This window comes from Eptesicus fuscus, chromosome 13 (genome assembly GCF_027574615.1).
Source record: "Eptesicus fuscus isolate TK198812 chromosome 13, DD_ASM_mEF_20220401, whole genome shotgun sequence".
Classification (NCBI taxonomy): domain Eukaryota; kingdom Metazoa; phylum Chordata; class Mammalia; order Chiroptera; family Vespertilionidae; genus Eptesicus; species Eptesicus fuscus.
This window is the reverse complement of record NC_072485.1, coordinates 53171643-53191123: the sequence shown is the minus strand read 5'-3', so window position 1 is coordinate 53191123 and position 19481 is coordinate 53171643. Positions and strand designations below refer to the sequence as shown.

The window sequence follows — 19481 nt, the reverse complement described above, 5'->3', positions numbered from 1 at the left end:
GGGAAAATAAACTATTCCTGGGTTTATATGAGCTTTGGGATTATTCTTTCTGATCCTTTTGGATATCTTGCTCTAACTTTGGTTAGTTTCCTTATACGTATACCCATGAGCTAGCTGATCAGTAATTGCTTAAATTCTTATGAGGGATTCTGCAGGTCTCTGGAAGTCTAACTCCCCTCTGTTAGTCTGCCCTATGCACTATAGCCACCTTGGTCTCCCTAGAATCCCCAGCTCTATCTTCTTAACTCACTGAGACCACAAAGCTCTGCCTCTGTGCACTGCAGTCAGTAATCCCTTTCTTTCTTTCTTTCTTTCTTTCTTTCTTTCTTTCTTTCTTTCTTTCTTTCTTTCTTTCTTTCTTTCTTTCTCTCTCTCTCTCTCTCTCTCTCTCTCTCTCTCTCTCTCTCTCTCTCTCTCCCTCTCCCTTCCTTCCTTCCTTCCTTCCTTCCTTCCTTCCTTCCTTCCTTCCTTCCTTCCTTCCTTCCTTCCTTCCTTCCTTCCTTCCTTCCTTCCTTCTTTCTTTCTTTCTTTCTTTCTTTCTTTCTTTCTTTCTTTCTTTCTTTCTTTCTTTCTTTCTTTCTTTCTTTCTTCCTTCCTTCCTTCCTTCCTTCCTTCCTTCCTTCCTTCCTTCCTTCCTTCCTTCCTTCCTTTCTTTCTTTCTTTCTTTCTTTCTTTCTTTCTTTCTTTCTTTCTTTCTTTCTTTCTTTTTTTCTTCTTTCTTTCTCTTTCTCTCTTTCTCTTTCTCTCCTTCCCTCCCTCCCTCCCTCTCCTTCCCTCTCTCCCTCACTCCCTCCCTCCCTCTCTCCCTTCCTTCCTTTCTATTTTTCCTCATTCGAGGATATTTTTCCATTGATTTTTAGAAAGAGTGGAAAGGAGGGCAAAAGACAGAGAGAAACATTGATGTGAGAGAGACACATTGATTGGTTGCCTCCTGCAAGCAGGACCAAGGAACAAACCTGCAACAGGTACGTGCCCTTGACCAGAACTGAACCCAGGATCTTTCAGTCTGCAGGCTGATGCTCTATCCACTGAGCCAAATCGGCTTGGGCAGTAATTTCTTTTTTTTTATGCAGTAAGCTGTAAGGATAAACTCATTTGTTTTTCCTTTCTCAGAAATCACTGTCCTTCATTGCCTGCTGGTCAGTGTCTGAGAATTGTTGTTTTCATATATTTTGCTCATTTTTTTTTAGTTGTTTAAGCCAGAGGGTAAATTCGCTCACTGTTTGTCCATTTTGGTCAGAAGTATAAGTCTCCACATATATGAAGAAATTATATAATGCATTTTATTGAGTGCTTCACACGTAGAAAATTTTCAATAACAGATGGTTACTATTGTTATTCCTCTGCTGTGTCCTGTTAATGAAACTTTATTTTATATACAACCTTCAATAGGAAGCCTTTTTGGACTATTATCTCCATGGATGGCTTATTAATTTTTATTCTTTGTATCCACATCACTTTTACATACTTTTATTGTGGCAAAAATCTGTTACAAATTTTGGTTTACTTATCTTTTTGTGGTAGGTTGTAAACTCTTAGACAAATAAGTTCTATCTTGTTTTCTATTCTTAGTTTCTAGCAAATAATAAGTGCTTAGATATTTGTTGCAAAAAATGAACAATCAAGAGTGTCTTACACCTTTTATAAAATATTCAGGAGTAGAATTTTTGATTGAAAGGAAAGAGAGGTGGTTTAGGAGTATGAGAACATTTGAGCAGATTAAAAGCAGAAAAATATACACTATTTTGGGGATCCAGAGACTAGAATGAGAACAAAAGGTTGTTGGTTGAGGTTAGTAATATAAAGTAATAATGATAATGATAATAGTAATAATAATAACAGTTCCTCTGAAAGTGAGAGAGAATAGAGGAGTGTAGAATGGGAGAAACATAACTGTAGTGTGTCAATGAAACCATTTTCTGATTGTATTGCTGTAATATAGGTGATAATATCGGTAACTTTATGTAAACGTATATTGTATGAATCCTTGTAACTTCAAGTGTTGTAATAAAGGCTTTTAAACAAAGTGCTGAGAGAATACAACATACTTTTTGGGGTAGATGAACCTTGGAAGGAAGTGGTAGGGATGAGAACCATAAAGGAATTCTAGCTAGTAGAGAATAACATAAATACAAAAATAGTATAGGCTATAAATAAGCATAATGTAGCAGAAAGAACAAATGAACCTTAGAGTTGCGTTCTAGGGCTTTACTCTCATCCCCACCATTGGTGTGACTCTGAATAAATTGCTTAGCTTAAGACTCAGTGTCCTATCTATAAAATGAGTGTGGTTGTTGGGAAGAATATCTGATGCATAGAGAACATTTATTTTATATCTGGCAGATAGTGGGTCCAATAACTATTAGTTTCTTCTTTTTAGACATTCTATATCTTCTGATGAGGAAAGGAAAATGCTTCAAGAAGGACTTTGTGACCTCTCATCACTTTGTATAAGAGCCCAGGTATAATATATATATATATATGTATATATATAATTTATGAGTATAACTAATGTTCCCACTTATTTCTGTAGCAAATAAGGATTGCATTGAAGTTTTGTGGTTTAATACTAAGGCCTTCATAACTTTAACACCCGGTTTCTTTACATTTTCTTGTTTTAACTTGTATTTAAAATTATTGGGATTATTAGCTAAATGTTATATACAAATTAAACCATTGTACTACCACAATTAAATCTTTTTTTATTTAAAAAAATTTACCATTATTGTTTAACTATTTCAGATGTCCCCTTTTCCCCCCATTGACCCCTTCTAGCTGTATCTGCCCTGCCCCCCACCGCCCCAGGCCTTCACCACACTATTGTCTTGCTTTATAGGGGACATAGCTATTGAATGAAAGATTGGACAGATGAGTATCAAAAATCTTAAAATTTCCCAACTTTCCAACCCATTTGTATTTACCTATTTCTGATATAATTGACATATAACATATTAGTTTCAGCTGTAGGTTATGCATTTTATGAACACAATCACTTTTTAAAAACCCTCACCTGAGGATAGGGTTTTCATTGATTTTCAGAGAGAGAGAGAAACATCAGTCAGTTGCATGCCATATGTGCCTGGCTGGGGATCGAACCTGCAACCTAGGTATATGCCCTGATGGGGAATCAAACCCGCAACCTTTTGGTATATGGGATGATGCTCCAATCAACTGAGCCACCCGGCCAGGCCAAACAAAATCAGTTTTGATCTGAATTATCTACCATAGAATTGATACAATATAAAGTACAGAGTAAAGTTTAGAAACCTTTGACTTGAAAAAATAATCATACTTTATAAATCTCCAAACAACTTATAAGTATAGTACGTAATGCTGCTGATCCTGGTACATGAAGAACTGCGGTTAGTCCTCTGCCTAGTATCTCAAGTGCTGGGAGCCGAGTGGTCAAGGATCTGGCATGGAGTGGCACCTGGCTTCATTTGCTCCCTCTGCTATAGACTAGTTCTTTGCATTTATGAACCCTAGTCTGGCCTTGATGACAGTTTGCTTGGTTAGAGTCACTTTATTTTTTAGTTTAAGTCATTTTGCCTCCAGGATGCTTGTAAACATGTTGAGAGGCTGAGTTCTTGATGGATCTCACAAAACTCCTCTATAGGGCATGAACTGAAACTGAGGAGCCGACGATATTAATAATTCAGCATTTGGCAGTGTGGTGGATATTAACGCATTTGTAGTTCACCTTGACAAACCTTGGCCCAATCACATTAAAAAATGAATTTAGTCGTCTCATTTTAGTCTCTGGTGAGTATTTTAATACTTTTTTCAATCCATATATGAAATAGAGAAAATATTAATCTCCTCTTAGAAATGCAAGGTTCATAGCCCACATGACTATATGTTGTGAAATAAAAGAAAATACGTTACAATAAATTGCCATCTTGATTTAATGAAAGTAATGTTTAGGAATTTTTATATTACATTATGGCTGATTTGGGATATTTTAAATTGCTCATTTATTCAAAATTTCAGAGCAAAGTACCTATTTTGGTATTTCAGGTAAACATTTAACTCTTAACTTTAAATAACCAGTAAATTTATGCACTCAATGCAGGAACATTTTATAAAGCATTTATCAAAAAACTGAAACCTGCTAATTATAATAATAAGTACATATAATAGCTAAGTATATTCAGTATTTAGGACTTTACAGTTACTTTACAAAAGTTACTTTCATGGGGGAAATAAATGTATCTTCTTGTATTAAAATGCCTTAGGAATGACACAATTTTATTAAGTTATTAGTAATTCCAGGACACGCCTCATAATTTGTGGGGCCTAGAAATAATATAGCAATGACTGGAGTGGAAAGATCCTGATTCTTAAAATTTGGTGGCTGTTGAGCTGTATGAATAATCTATGCCCTTTGGCACATACCAAGTGCATTTAAAATTGCAAAGGAATTTTTTTTTTTAGTTCCCTAACCTAGCTTCTTTCAGGCTAATATAACTACTTTGTTGTCAGATTTCCTCCTTTGAAGGATATAAATGAGGAATTTAAATTTTTATATAAATGAAAAGTATATTATTTGGTCCTTGAAGTATTTGGGTCCATATTTTTACCTAGAAGACCTTACTGTTACATTCAAGTTGAACTATAAGGGGGGAAAGCTTATAAATTTGAAGCAACCTTTTGTGGTGATAAAATGTGGTTTAAATTAGTGAAAAACATGACTTAGTAAAACTGAAATAAACATATCAAATGAAGACTATTTTGTTTTGTCTGCTTAAAAAATGATTTTACCTTTTAATGAATTTCAGTATAGTCAGAGACTTATGTCTCAATATTATATTTTCATTAACATAAATCTTCAAATGGGCAATTATGTCCACATGATAAATATGTGGGGTTAATGAGGGTAATTTGCCACCTGTGTCATGAAGCAGCTCCTTTTGATTCTTATGTAAAAATTTCCATAGTTTGCTTGGTAAGGCTTTAGAGTCTAAAAAATCTAAATTGAAAGGGAAAACATTTAACACTTTAAAAATCTCACTCTTGCCAAGAAATGAATCATGCATCTGAAAATAAGTAGAAAAGAATTAAAGGTATATTTTAGATAGCAGATTGGATCCTTTCAAAGAATTTCTAGGAGTGTCTTTATTATGCTCTGGTACTAATAAATGGCATTGTGCTACCAGCTTAGTAATAGAAGTGGAATAGATTTGAAACCATAAGCTAGTTTAATAACTTTGACTCAATTTATTTTCACTTCTGTGTCCCTTGCAAAGGAGAATGCACTACATCTCTGTGATCAACCAGAATTTCTCTTGCTCTGGGAAGTAATAAAGTCCAACTCGGCTTTTGACACAGTCTGAGTTACATGGATTAGGTAAAACTGATCTTAAAAGAGAAAAATTGGATACTCAGCAAACCCCAGCAGATATTTTGACACACTCTTCAAGCTGAAAAGAGTTGTCATAAATTTAAACATAACCTTTCCTAGCACAGAAACTTCACTAATAAAAGGCTTTGAATATTTTATGAATGACCGAGCACCCTGCTTTGCTAATAAGTCCTCTGGAAGCTATGACTTTCGGGGGATGGTTTTATTTTTGAAGGAAGGGGTGCTGAAGAGAAGGTACTGATGAGGTGTCATATAATTTTACAAGTTGCATAACTGCTTTTAACTATGAAACTATTTCTGATTAAAATAACAATTGAGCTTGTCATTTTTTCTGAACAGCTGCTGCTCCAGGGGGTCATTTCCTTGGAGAGCTTGAAAATAATCGTACTCCTGGTACATGAGTTACGTAGTCTTGTGTTTTACAGCAAAGCACAAAGTTTAAAGCCTATAGAAGAATGTTATTTGAAAGCTGTCAAACCATGTTAAAAAAGACTGCACCGTCAAAAGGCCCTGGTGGCCACGATTCTGCATGTAGCCTTGTCTTATTCATTATAAAATGCATGTTTATAAAGTTCCACAGAGCATCCAATTCCCAATTCACTTATATCAGCAAGACTTAACTTGCTCATTAATCTAAATTCTTTTGCAACTTTAATCTACATGTTTAATTAATCATAAAATGAGGCGGTAAGTAATTTCAGCAATGTGTGGCTTGTTATCAGATGCATTTAATCACTCTTCTGTGAGCTCATTTGGAAACACCTGAAGATGTCGAGTGCAGTTTGAATAAGCATAAATTATTCTTTGTCAGTGTACTTCACTCAACTAATAAGACATTAATTTAAAAGGCACTGTTTGTCATTTTTAGATCTTTACCAATATTTTTAGCTTGGCAATATAACTCTAATTGTATATATGATTCACAACTAGTGCCCGACATAGGAAAGGGTAAGAATTTAATTCATTTTTCTTATTTACATGTAATTATGTCATGTAATCTTAGTTTTTAATGAGGATTAACCATCTTGTAAGTATTCATATACTTTTGGAATAAGGTACTAATGAATTATAGTTAGAAAAATTATTTGTTGGTACAAAGAATTGTGACTCCTTGTTTCTTGCCTAGGTTAGGTCTGAAAGAGCGTGAGGTGTGGGAGAGGGCATTGATTTGAGAGCACGGGTATTGCAGAGGAATTATATAATGCAGATATTAATCTTTTAAAAAATCCAAGTAATATAACTATATTTAGCTATCTCACATAATAACATATGTAGTCCTTAATAGGTCCAGGTAGCCTAAAATAATACAGTCACACCCCCCTCTCCCAGTCTCTTAACATTATTGGACAGCTGATGATAACAATTTTTAAAAAGCCAAAAAACAAGCACAATAATAACAAAAAACCACTCGTAGCTACAGAGCAAAAATAAAAATTCATGAGAGCTGAATGAGTTATGTATCTCGATGTCAGGAGTATAGGGATAAAAATTGCATTTTATAGGATGTCATCACCTGTCCTGTTTATGCCACGAGAGAAGTGACACACGGTAAGAATAATTATCTCAGTGGAAACAAATTTATTTACCTGCCGTGGAACATCCCTGTTTATCTTACTCATGAACTCATCTCACTCATATGCTATCCATGGATTGTCAGCAGTGAGCCAGAGGGGATGATTCCTGAAAAGGGAATATTGGTTTGAGCTGAAATATAGCCATATTCTCCATTTTTATTCGACATGCACATCTCCTGGGCTTCTTCCTTTTCTTCAGGGATCCTTTACACTGAACTAACATTTATATGTCCATTTCTTACTCAATGACTCATGATTATGTAAAAACTTTTCTTCCTGTTTTTCTTTCTAAGGGAAAACAAAATCCCAGAAAATACCATTTGTACTGCTGAAGTCATGTAGACCCGAGTGGCATAACACAGTGAACTGCCATTTACCCTTATTTCACTTAAAGAACTAGGAATTTTTTTTTAGAACCTCTAATGAAAACCTCCAACACTGGGTCCTTCTTTAAAATCATCCTTGAAAAACAACATTCATTTAAACTTAGCTTTCTTGTTAAGAATACGTTTCTCATTCCTATAGAATCTTATTGATAGACACATACAGTCTATTACGAATGCTTGTTGTTGTTTTTTTGGATAAGGAACCTCTCAAATTTTCCTAATTCTCCTTGCCCTGGCAAAACCTGAGATAATTTTTCCAAACAGATTTATTTTCTAACTTGTTGTTTTGGGTGCAAAGAAAGAACACAGTGTCCACCCACACCCCCAACTGATGTGTGAGAGACCTGCCCTGTTGTCCTATTAGGTCCCTCTACACAAAGACAGTGATGTATTTTATAAAAATATTGTATTTCAGAGTAGCTATTTGTATGACGTACTTCAAGAGGAAAATGATAACTCAGTTCCAGGTAGCTCTTATAGTCGCAGATGTTCGCATATGTGCTCTTGCGCGCGCACACACACACACCTTTATCCAAAATGCAAACAAACTAACTCTTTTGCCCAATCACAAACAAGGACATACCACTTAAGCATGCTTCTTCAATGGTGGCTTCACAATTGGTTAGACTGCATAATACCCAGAATTATGCACTACTCCAATGGGTGCAACTGAATGAGTGGGCCCTCCATCTCCAGCTGAACTGACAGAGATGGCTAGCAGGGGTTTGATTCTAATGCAGCTTCTATGGCTGAAGGATAGCATGCTGGTAACGAAAAGGATTACTGATGGCAGAGAGGGTTGGGTGAGATGAGTGAGGAGCATGTGCAATGTGGTATCCACTCATACATGTGCTCTGGGGGATGATTTGGAAAGCCTGATTGGACATCAGAGTCTTCAGCTGCTGTGGGGCTTCAGGCTCAGCAGATGAATGAGAATGTCACAGTGCAGTTGGTTTCAGGCAACACTTCTGACCTTTCACTGCAAGTCTCAATAGCTTGTATTAAAATTGGAGAATAATGATATCTTAAGTTATGCTTCACGTGACACCTCAGGAGAAGGCTTGGTATCTCCCACTCCTCTACCCCCGGTTTCTTAAACAAGTTAAATTCTATTCTAATTTTTACCGAAAACATTATGTGTTATTTCCTACAAAAACCTTCATAATTCATGTCCATCCATCTTTCCTTGGAATCAAGGCTTTGTCTGTCAACATTGTTTGTTTTTCTATGGCGAGCTAGTTTTTCTTAATCATTAGAAATTGGCTTTTATTAGATCATTTAGGCATCATATCTGTACAGTATATTTGATGGTTTTATGAGAAGTTCTGATGCTAGATGTTCAAAGCTCTGCCCAGATGATATTTTTATGGGCCCACATAGCCTTGCTCATATGTGAAAACAAGGCATTGGGTTATACAGATGGTTAAGTGTGCACTTAGTTATTGCTCAAGAATTTTCATGAGAATGGTTTGACTTGTACTTTTGTTAATTTCTTAGTGTCCTCAGCTTAGAAACTTTCTGTATTTTTTAAGGCAGCATCTGAATCACTTATACTAGTATTCAGGAAAATATAACAGTGTATGTAGTTTTAGAAACTGTCTATTTTTTCTTTACCCATAATACCTAGTATCGGCATGGTTATCACTCTTGTAATATTAACAACGTATTACAGCCATAATAATTATTTGCTTATGCATACTCCCAAATACTATATTTTAAAATCCCAAACTTCATATATAGTAAATGAGGAAGTAATTTATAACTTAAATGTTGAATTCTTACTTTTCTTTTTTACTTATGCTTCCCCTTTTGTAAAGCATATGACCTACTTAAAAAAGGCTGATAGTTACCTAATATTTTAGTATTCCTTTATCTATTTCACAAAAAGACTTTCTGAAGTATACACAGGAATGTATTTGTAGGCAATTGTCAACTTACAGATAAAGTTCTGAAAGTTTGTTGTTTGGAATTTGGAGTGGATGCTCATATAGAAACCATGTTATGGATGGTGATTAGGTTCCTTGGGCAACCTAGTGAAACCCATTTATTCCATAACTAGAAGCCCGGTGCATGAAATTTGTGCACGGAGGGGGTTTTTCCCTCAGCCCAGCCTGTACCCTCTCCAATCTGGGACCCCTCGAGAGATGTCCGACTGCCCTCTCACAATCCAGGACTGCTGGCTCCCAACTGCTTGCCTGCCTGCCTTCCTGATTGCCCCTAACTGCTTCTGCCTGCCAGCCTGATCACCCCCTAACTACTCCGCTGCCAGCCTGGTTGATGCTTAACTGCTCCCCTGCCAGCCTGTTTGCCCCCAACTTCCCTCCTCTGCTGGCCTGGTCACCCCTAACTGCCCTCTCCTACAGGGTTGATCACCTCCAACTGCCCTCCCTTGCAGGCCTGGTCCCTCTCAACTGCCCTCGCTTGCAGGCCGGGTGCCTCCCAACTGCCCTCTCCTGCTGGCCATCTTGTGGTGGCCATCTTGTGTCCACATGGGGGCAGGATCTTTGACCACATGGGGGCAGACAGATTGTGTGTTGGAGTGATGGTCAATATGCATATTACTCTTTTATTAGATAGGATATGGCTGAATTATACTGTTGAGAGTACGATAGTAGCTAACCAACTACTGTCTGTTAAACGGTTTTGTTTGACATGTCATTTTGAAATCTGACTTTAATCATAAATCATATGCTTTTGATGAATTTCTGGTAGAGGGATTTGACTTTTTCTACTCCACTCTACCAGTTCACAGCAGTGAAAAGGAAATAACCCTTGGAATGGCATTTGGGAGGTGAGGACGACTTCCTGATGTCTCTAGCTATGGAAAGTTACTGGGCATTCTGCCTGAAGTAGGAGTGAATGGGCAACCCTGGTGACCTTGGTATGGAGGTGTATATCTGTTTATAAATGAAGGGCATCCTATTGGAGATTTATATATTTTGACAGTGAAGAAGGAGCATTTTCTAATTTTACACTGATGAGCCAAAGGGTGGAGAAGGTCAATTCTTCTGCTCATTCACTATGCCTCACAGTATATTCCAAGTATTATTTTTAAAGTTATTCAAAAAGATTTTATTTTTAATCAAAAAAATGCATTTTTTATTGAATTTATTGGGTGACATTGGTTAATAAAATATAGGTTTCCAAAGTATAATTCTATAATACATCATCTGTGTATTGTGTGTTCATCACCCCAAGTCGAGTCTCCTTCTAGCACCATTTATTCCCCCTTAACCTTCTTCTGTATCCTCCACTACCCTTACTCTCCCATCCCACCTGCCATAATTTTAGCTAGTGCTGGTGAGAGTAGTTCAGTTTCTAATACCAGAACAGTTTTGGAATATATTATGTATTAGGATCATATAAGATGAAGTGAAACATCCATGTAGGAAGCAGTTTAAATTGACTGAAAATTAAACATTCCCAAATACATGACAGTTGTCTCAAATGACGACAAGTAGTCCTTTGCTATTAAACTACATAATGTCCTTTAAGAGTTTCAGAAATAAGTAATATGAAAGTGCAAATAGCTAATGGAAAGTTTATTTGGTCACATGTAAAACATTATCTTGAACCTCAGAAATTGAATTATATTCATCCTTTTTACTTCAAATCTGGCAAGTTTTATATTTTTTTTATTGTCAACGGGAAAGTATGAAAAAGGAGAGTAATGGAGATAAAATGAGAGAAGTGGTATTTAAAAAGCTCTAAAGATTTAAGTTGTCAGAGAAAACAGTTTGATGAATTATGAGTGAAATAGAAAGAATTTAGTTTCCCAAAGAAATACATGGCTCAAAGTGTAGGGGAAAAGTGCTTGGCAAAACAAACTATGTATTTTTCTTAACCCAAGGAGTTCACAAAAACAAAAAAAGAAGCATTTGGCAAAGTAAAAACTCAGCTGACTTCATGCCTACCAAGTGAAAAATCTGATTCTTTATCATCTAAGCACATAGTTGGGTAACTCACAGAGCTACCCAGTGTATAGGTTGCAATGGCAAGAAGCCAACAGTGAAATCAAACTCATAAGCACTCTATAGAAAACCCCTCAAATTACTGCTGTGCTGTTGCCAGCTGTACTGCCAGGGAACAAGAGCTGTACATATTTCTGTGGAATGACTAGGTTACTTAACGCAGCTTGATTGGCTCTGTTCCTGGCCCTGTTCTCTTTGGCTGACAGCTGACCACTATACTGGTTTGGTTTGAAATAAGACCGAAGTGAACAAAATCACTTATATGCACCTTTCTTTTGTACATTGCTTTCTTCCTGCCATCCCACACCCCATCCATATCTTATATATTTTGCAAAAGGAGAGATTACTGAGTTTCTTTAAATAAAGCATGTTGGGTGACACTGTGCTGTCCTTTTATTCCACAAATCATTTTTAGAGAGTAGTTTCCTTGGTCTTTTATTTGTAAGTGCTTGAATTTATTGAATGTGAAAAGAATAACATTTGAAATCCTTCTAATTATATTACTTTTTCTTCATTATAAATCATCCCTTGATTCATGATTCTAGAACTAGAATGATTATTCAGAAGCCATCTACTCTTTCTCTCTTGCCCTTGGATAAACTGATAGGTAACTACTTTTGTCTTATAGTCTTTCAAATAAGAAGATAACACAAGATATCCCAAAGGGCACTAGATGGCTTCAGTTGCTACATCCCATGAATTAGAGAAACCTTTAAATGAACAAGGTGGCTGGCTCTTTCCCTGTTATGTGAGAGCCATGGTTTCACGTGTTCTAGCTCCTCTTAAGTTAGGAGGGTTTCAAACATTTTTTTTATTATGATGCAGACTAAGACATTTCTATTCTGACCCAGAGGTTATATAACTGAGATAAAAAGTTTTCATGAACAATGCTTACCCTTATTACATGTGATGTGTTCTATTTTCTCTTTTCTCCCCTCTCATTTCCTTCTCTTCCTTTGTTCCTCCCTTCCTTTATCACCTTTTTTTAAAAAATAAAAATTGCTGATTGGCACTCAGAAAATTGATTATTATTATCCACTCAATAGTTTGAAAAATATTGCATTAAAATAGGTATTTTTTGTCTTAATATTCATGTTCTTTGGTCTGCCATTGTTTTTTTAAAATTAATCTTTATTGTTGAAAATAAAGAACTTATGTGCATAACCATGGACACAGACAATAGTGTGGTGAATTCCTGGGGGGGTGTTTAGGTGGGGTCAATGGAGGGAAAAAGGGATCTGCCATTGTTTTTAAATAACTGAGTGTACCCCTATAGGACTAATTCCATTGCCTGTTTTGGTAAAATCATTAGGAAATAACTTTGTACTCTACTAGTGGCATATAATTTATTAATAACATCATATATTAAGTGCTTAATTGTGCCAGATGTTGTGTTAAATGCTTTATATACATTTGTCATGAATTTTTTTATATAATCCTCATAATTACACTGTGAGGTAGAAAACTGTTACACCCATTTTTTATAGTTGATGAAATTGAGTCTCAGAGTCATATATAAACTTTCCCAAGAGTAACAGTAAATGATAGAGGCTGAATTCAAATTTAAGATTGTTTGTCTCAATGACCATGCTCTTTCTTTCAACTCTAACAATTTCTTAATTTTGGCATTAAAAATAAGTGCTAAGAAAAACAGACTTGAAATGATAATTGTCACATATTTTTAATAATGTGAATTGAAACTTCTTATGAAATAATTATTACTCTGTAAAGAAAAATGGAAAAGAAAGAATAGAAGAAAGAAAAAAAATATCTTCAGAGCCATGGATAGGAAAACTTGCTCTATTTAAATTTTGTAAATTAAATCTTATAAAAGTCTTCTTTTCAGGAAAAAATAGATATTCTTGGAATTACATCTTATGCTACAGGACAGGATATTTTAGCAAGTCAGAGGAACCCAAATATGAATGAAGAGTGGAATTTTCCTTTCGTTTTCCATAATAACTAGGTTTGTTGAAGAGAAAGACTGAGAAAAAAATTACCACCATGCCTGGTTTTGAAGAAAATCCTGTTTATATGTGTAACACATTAGAGAAATTGTTTGGAATCACTTTGACTATGCAGAAATGTGACCACTGAAATTCTTAAGCAAGGTGTGGGGCTATCAGCTCCATGAAACTAAGTGAAATAAGAATGAGTATTTGTGAAAGTAATTCACTTACCTCATTTTTCCACTGTCTCTCTGTAAAAGAGGAAATATTTTAGAAAGAAAATAATGGGTATGGTTGGCTTTTAAGACCTCTTTTCCTATCCTCAACCACTGCCACATTTCTTAGGTTTTAATGCAAGACAGTTTCTGTCTCTCTTTCCTTCTTTCTCTGTCTCTTTCTCTTTCCCTCTATCTCTCCTCCCTTGTCTTCCTCTCCCCTCCTCTTCTCTTCTCTCCTTTCCTGTAACTTTCCTCTCTCCTCCTACTCTCCCTTCTATCTTCTCATTTCCTCTGCCCCTTCCTTTCATTTTGCATTCGTACATGCAATCCTTATATTTTTCATGATAACCTTTATTCTTTCATTAGAAAGATGATTCTTGAATTTTTAAGTAGATGGATCTTGTCTCTGCTTATTAAAATGATGATCTAGAAAAAATGAAATAATTTCTGCCTTCTTGTATATCTTTCTCCTATAAGCCAAACATATACTCTCAGAAGAAATGTTGAAAAGTTGACATCTACTTTTATCTTCTTGGGAGTAAGATGTGTCTATAGTCACTGTATGAGCATTAAAGAGAAAACCAAATATTCACAGTGAAAATTGGTATTGACTCAGGTACTTCTGCCACACTAACTATAAACATACTTTTGTAAGCACACTTTTATACAAGGAGTTGGACTTGTTCACTATGTAATTGCTATATGATGTTACCCCAGAGGAGAATTTAAAAGCCGGCAGGTGTGCTAGATGTAAGCCTCATTGAACTCAAGGTCAAGATTCTAGGACTAGCTTTCTCAAGTGTACTCAGACAAGGTGCAATAAGATGAACTTGGATTCAAAGACACTACTACAAAAATATGTTTTGAAGGTTAGAGGAAGGTAAGAAGGATTACTTTTCAGTGATAGTAAAGTGTAATAATAATATTATCAGTAATAGGTACATGGTTGAGATGTGTTGATAAAACTCCCAAATAATGCTGTGGGTAAACAGATTTGATTTATGAGAAAGGAATAAAAACACCCACAGACATAGCTGCAACCTTATAGGGCAAATACACAAATATACAAATCATGGGATAATTTTGAGTGTTTTGGTAGAATGAAATGCAAAACAAGAAACAAAGCATATACATATTCTGATAAGATGGGTATAAAGAAGAGCAACATTCACTATTATTCGGAAAAGATTTTGCAGAGTTGGTGGGTTATATTTTTCAGGTTCCCTGATTTATTGAGTCTAAAGGAACAAATCTAATGTTACCATGGTGTTATCTTACTTATACATTTTAATGCGAATCTTTAGGTAGAATCAAAACTTATACGTTTTTAGATATGGATTCTATTCTTGATTCGGGATTCTTCTGGGTCTTAGGATTATGTGATGCTGTCAAAATATAGCTTCCCTAAAGTGCCATTGGTTCTAGTACCTCCTAAGGTAACCAAAATAAATGAATTATTATAATGGAGCAAATGCAGCAAATGTTTTGAATTTGACTCCTATGTGGAAGTTAATTTTGTTTTGTTCTATACTTTAGGCTTTAACTTTGGTCAGCTTTCTTGGTCACAAGGAGGAATTGGTTGAAAGAAAGTGGACTATTATCAGCAATTTAGGATCTGCTTAGGCAAACTTCATCTACACTCTTTATCACTTTTAATTTCACTGTTTGTCCATTCCACTATTCCTAACAATGATAGATACTTCACTTTTCACTATCTTACACCTATTATTCAATAGTTCCATTATATATGTGAAGAATGCATGCCTATGTGTATATAATGCCAGAATAATTCCATAGTAACAACCTGCTTTAGGACATGTTCTCTGGGTAGGGTGCGTTTCAGGGTAAGAGGGATGGAAAAGGACTAATATTTATTGAGTACCTATATATGTTATCTCATTTAATTCTTGCAAGAACTCTGAGATAAACTGTTGGAATAGGAAACACCCTTATTAAAGAGCAAAATTGCCACAGAGTCTTATTTAAAGGACAACACTTTAAGAAAATGCCAACTTATCCTTGGCATCGTAGTGGGCTGAAATGAGAAATAAGTGAGCTATAAAGATATAAGTGAGAAAATGTGAATGATAAGGCACAAACCATTACCATTTGCCTCTCCCTGACAGTGAATTATTGGACATAATGCATCTAAAAGAGGAACTAGCACTGTAGTCATTGTGACTTTATAAAATGCTATCTCCGAAAAGACAAAGATTCACTCTTCTGCTCAAGTGAGGAAACACTTGTCCTAATAGACGTTCGTGTATATTGCCTGGATAAGGGAGCCTTGGTAGAACCACAGGCATAAACTGTTTGGAACATGTTCGTTTAATTTCACCCCTGGGAAAGGGATCTTTCATTGCAAAGGGCCTTTGATATAAAAGAAAATATCCTGAAATAACTTGTTTTCAATTTTTATTTCTTGATGCCCCACTCCAAGTTTAATTAGATAATAATTACCAATTTTTAAACAAAATAATAAAAAAGTAGGTGAGGTTAAATGTTTTAAAAAATACAGAGAAGCTATCTTTTTCTTTACTTTAAAAATTTGTGGAGATTTTGTCAAGCATCTAGCGCTGTGGTTGATTTATAGTAGATGCTGAATAAATACCGAAATGAAATGTGCACATTCATTCATTTATTTATTCCTTTTTTATTTTTAAATTATTATTGAATTTATTGGGATGACATTGGTTAATAAAATGTAGGTTTCAGGTATACAATTCTTTAACACATCATCTGTATATTGTATTGTATGTTCATCACCCCAAGTCAAGTCTCCTTCCATCACCATTTATCCCTCCTTTAGCCTCTTCTACCTTCTCCCACCCCCTTTCCCTATTTATTCCTTTTATAATCAAGAGACATTTACAGAAGGTTTAATACGTTTCAGATAGACATATTGGAGATTTAAATATGAATAGCATACTAAAGCTAGCCTTTAGCTAGCATAAAAACCTACTGGAGAGAGACAAGTGAAGAGAGAAATTATAGTAACACATTAGTCTTAGAATTAGGGTATGAAAGAAGTAAGAAAAATAGAAATTTGCAATTTGCCAGGGAGAATTGGGGGGAAGGCTTCATTGAATAAATAGGTTAGCATCTGAGCTGCTTCTTAAAGGAGTAATGGGGATGTGGAGCTAGGATATTCTGAGCTGAGGATATAGCATTTGCAAAAGTACCCAGACATTGAAAGGGCCTGCTACGTTTTGAGAATTGTAAGAATTCAGTATCATTGCTACAGGTGCAGCAGAGGGGTTAGGGAAAGAGATTAGACTGGAAAAAAACAATACATGAGAGTTTTGAGTGCTGCCATTGTTTTCTGATATGAACTTGGAAAATGTTTAATTTTAGTCATTAATTTTAGTAAGATGGAGATTTTTCTAGGATATTAAACATTTTACTAGAATTTCCATGATACACCTTTTAGTGCTTTTACTATAGCATATGAGATATTAAGCTGTTAAAATAATGAAGTTATGCCGAGTATGATGTGATATGAAAGGAGTTTGGAATAATGTATTGAAAAAATTGCTAGTCACTTTTCCTTGAAATTGTGCTTTTTGAACTTACCTGTACCTTGTCAGCCTTGCTAGACAACTTGTAGGTCAGTCAAATGGATTTACTTCTAAATTCTAAGAAGTAAAGGCATTGAATGCTAACATAAATGCAGTTTATTTATGGTTAATAGTTTTTATTTTTGCTTTTTAAAAAATATATCTTTATTGATTTCAGAGAGGAAGGGAGAGGGAAAGAGAGATAGAAACATCAATGATGAGAGAGAATCATTGATTGGCTGCCTCCTGCATGTCCCTTAATGGAGATCAAGCCCGCAATCCAGGCACGTGCCCTTGACTGGAATCGAACCTGGGACCCTTCAGTCCGCAGGCTGACGCTCTATCCACTGAGCCAAACCAGCTAGGGCTATTTTTGCTTTTAAGAGAAAAAGAAAGCTATGCAAAACATGTAAATGCATATCATCTCACTAGCTTCATGAAACTGCTAGCTGGGTATATCTTTGTTTTCTTCATTTTGTGAGCTTCTTAAGATATGTACTTGTACTATGTGTGTTAGTTGTACCATGTGCTTTATATACATATGCTTTTAGACTTTATTCCAGATGCATTTTCACACCTGGAGATGTTCAGACTTTATAATGTTTGATATTTAAATGTTTATTTTTATTCTAGAGAAAGAAACACCTCAGAGGTTTCAGACTTTATTTTAGAAAAATTACAGTTCCTTCAACTTTAAATTGCTTCCATAGGTCACTACCAGATTATAGAGAGCATGATGTGCTTTTCAAGTTGAAAAGTTTTCCAAGTAATAACAGCAGTGAAAATTGTCAGAGAAACAACTAATTAATCTCTGCTCCTTTACAGCTGTTTAATGCAATGCATAACTAAAAGTCCTGTTAAATTAATTAATGATTTCAATTATGAACTTTTCTCCAAAATGTTATGATTCGTATCAGGCCGATAATGCAGTGACCTGGGAGTGTGAAATCTGTGTTATGAAGAGAGTCGCCAGTTAATTGATTCACAAATTATTTAAAGTTTGTTGCACCCCAGGGAGTGCTCAGTTTCACGACAGTCATTTCTTAAAGTGTACAAACTCCTTTTTCACCTTAAGAATGTCTTCAGTTATTAAGCACGATAAAGTGCCAGCATGTTTCTGGGGCTTTGAGTCATCTTAACATTTATGATTTAGAATCTGTAGGTGAATATGTGGAGATTAAATCTATGTTGGAAGGAGAAAAAGTTTAGCAAATTATCAGTGACTCTTTTTCTTCATTGTGTTTACTTTAGTAATTTTCTAAATATCACCCCTTAATTTTTTTTGCATTTGTTATACATTGAGTATATTTCATGTTGGAAGATAATATAATTATGCATTCTTAAGAAATTTTGAGTAGATACATAACAGAATAGAAATTGTTTTGATAACTGGTGTTTGAAGCATTTGGATTGCTGGTAGGTCTGAAATGCCAGTCTTAAGTGTTGGAGAAGGTGCTGACATCTCAATGCAAGAGTATTAATTTCTATAGGACACCTTGAGTCCTTTTTATAGTATATAGGAAAAAATTAAGAGAGTCATATATACTTGCTTCCAGTCTCGTTATTTTATCCATAACTTAAATAACAAATAAAAATGTACATAAGGAGAAGGGAGGTGATCAATAATATCATTAATATTTTATAATACATTTATTAAAGTTTCAATTAATGTTTCTATGCTGGGCTCGGGCTGATTTCAGAGTGGATGATATGACCATGAGTGTAAAGCTTGTTTTGACTGCCCATGGCTAGCTGAGGTAGAACGGTGATACTCGAGAGAGTCTTTAGCAGGAGGAGAAGGAAGTAGGGAAGTCTCTGGCCATTGAGTGGTAGGTACATTATCAGGGGGCTGAGTAATCTTGTCTGCTCCATTCGCATATTTGGACTTAATGATTAGCTAAAAAGTCTAGTGCTTTTAGGGTGGTTAAACCATATTCTTATAAGTTTTACTCCAATTTGATAGGCAGTGTAAGAAAGACAGTTTTAGTTTAATATAAAAAACACATTTTGTCTCTCAGTTCTGAATTGGTAGATGTATTTAAAGGATGGAGCAGGAGGCTTGTATTTTGGACTAAGTTTATGTTTGCAAATTTTACTTATCCCGGTAACTCTTCTGTTTTACTTTTCTCATTTTTTTTTTGACCCAAAAAATTGCCAAAAGAGAAGACAAATAGAGGAACAGTATTATTAAAAATAAGTTTATCTTTGTTAAACTTGCCGCAGGGCAAAAAGAAATTGACTTGAAAGGCAAGTAAATTTATACTAATTTTTGCATTGTAGGAAATGTACTATTTCAGACACTGACTGACTGCTTCTGTTTTCTAAAATTAAGGAGCCTATAATCTCAGCACCATTAACAAGTGCTGTCATTCAGATACACAGTGTCTGGCTGATTTAAATAAAATGAAATGAAGATAGTTGTTTCTGGTCCCTTGGCTTCACTCATTGCCATAAACATATGCTC

General features: G+C 35.2%; 1 protein-coding gene across 1 annotated transcript in view; it reads left to right on the top strand.

Annotated features, from left to right (window-relative positions):
• The window catches only part of SOX6 (SRY-box transcription factor 6), a 557752-nt gene that overhangs the window by 110955 nt on the left and 427316 nt on the right, over window positions 1-19481 (top strand). The window contains exon 3 of the mRNA XM_054724743.1: window positions 2381-2462. The gene's annotated coding sequence lies outside the window, so the exon portion shown is untranslated. The remainder of the gene's footprint in view (window positions 1-2380; window positions 2463-19481) is intronic.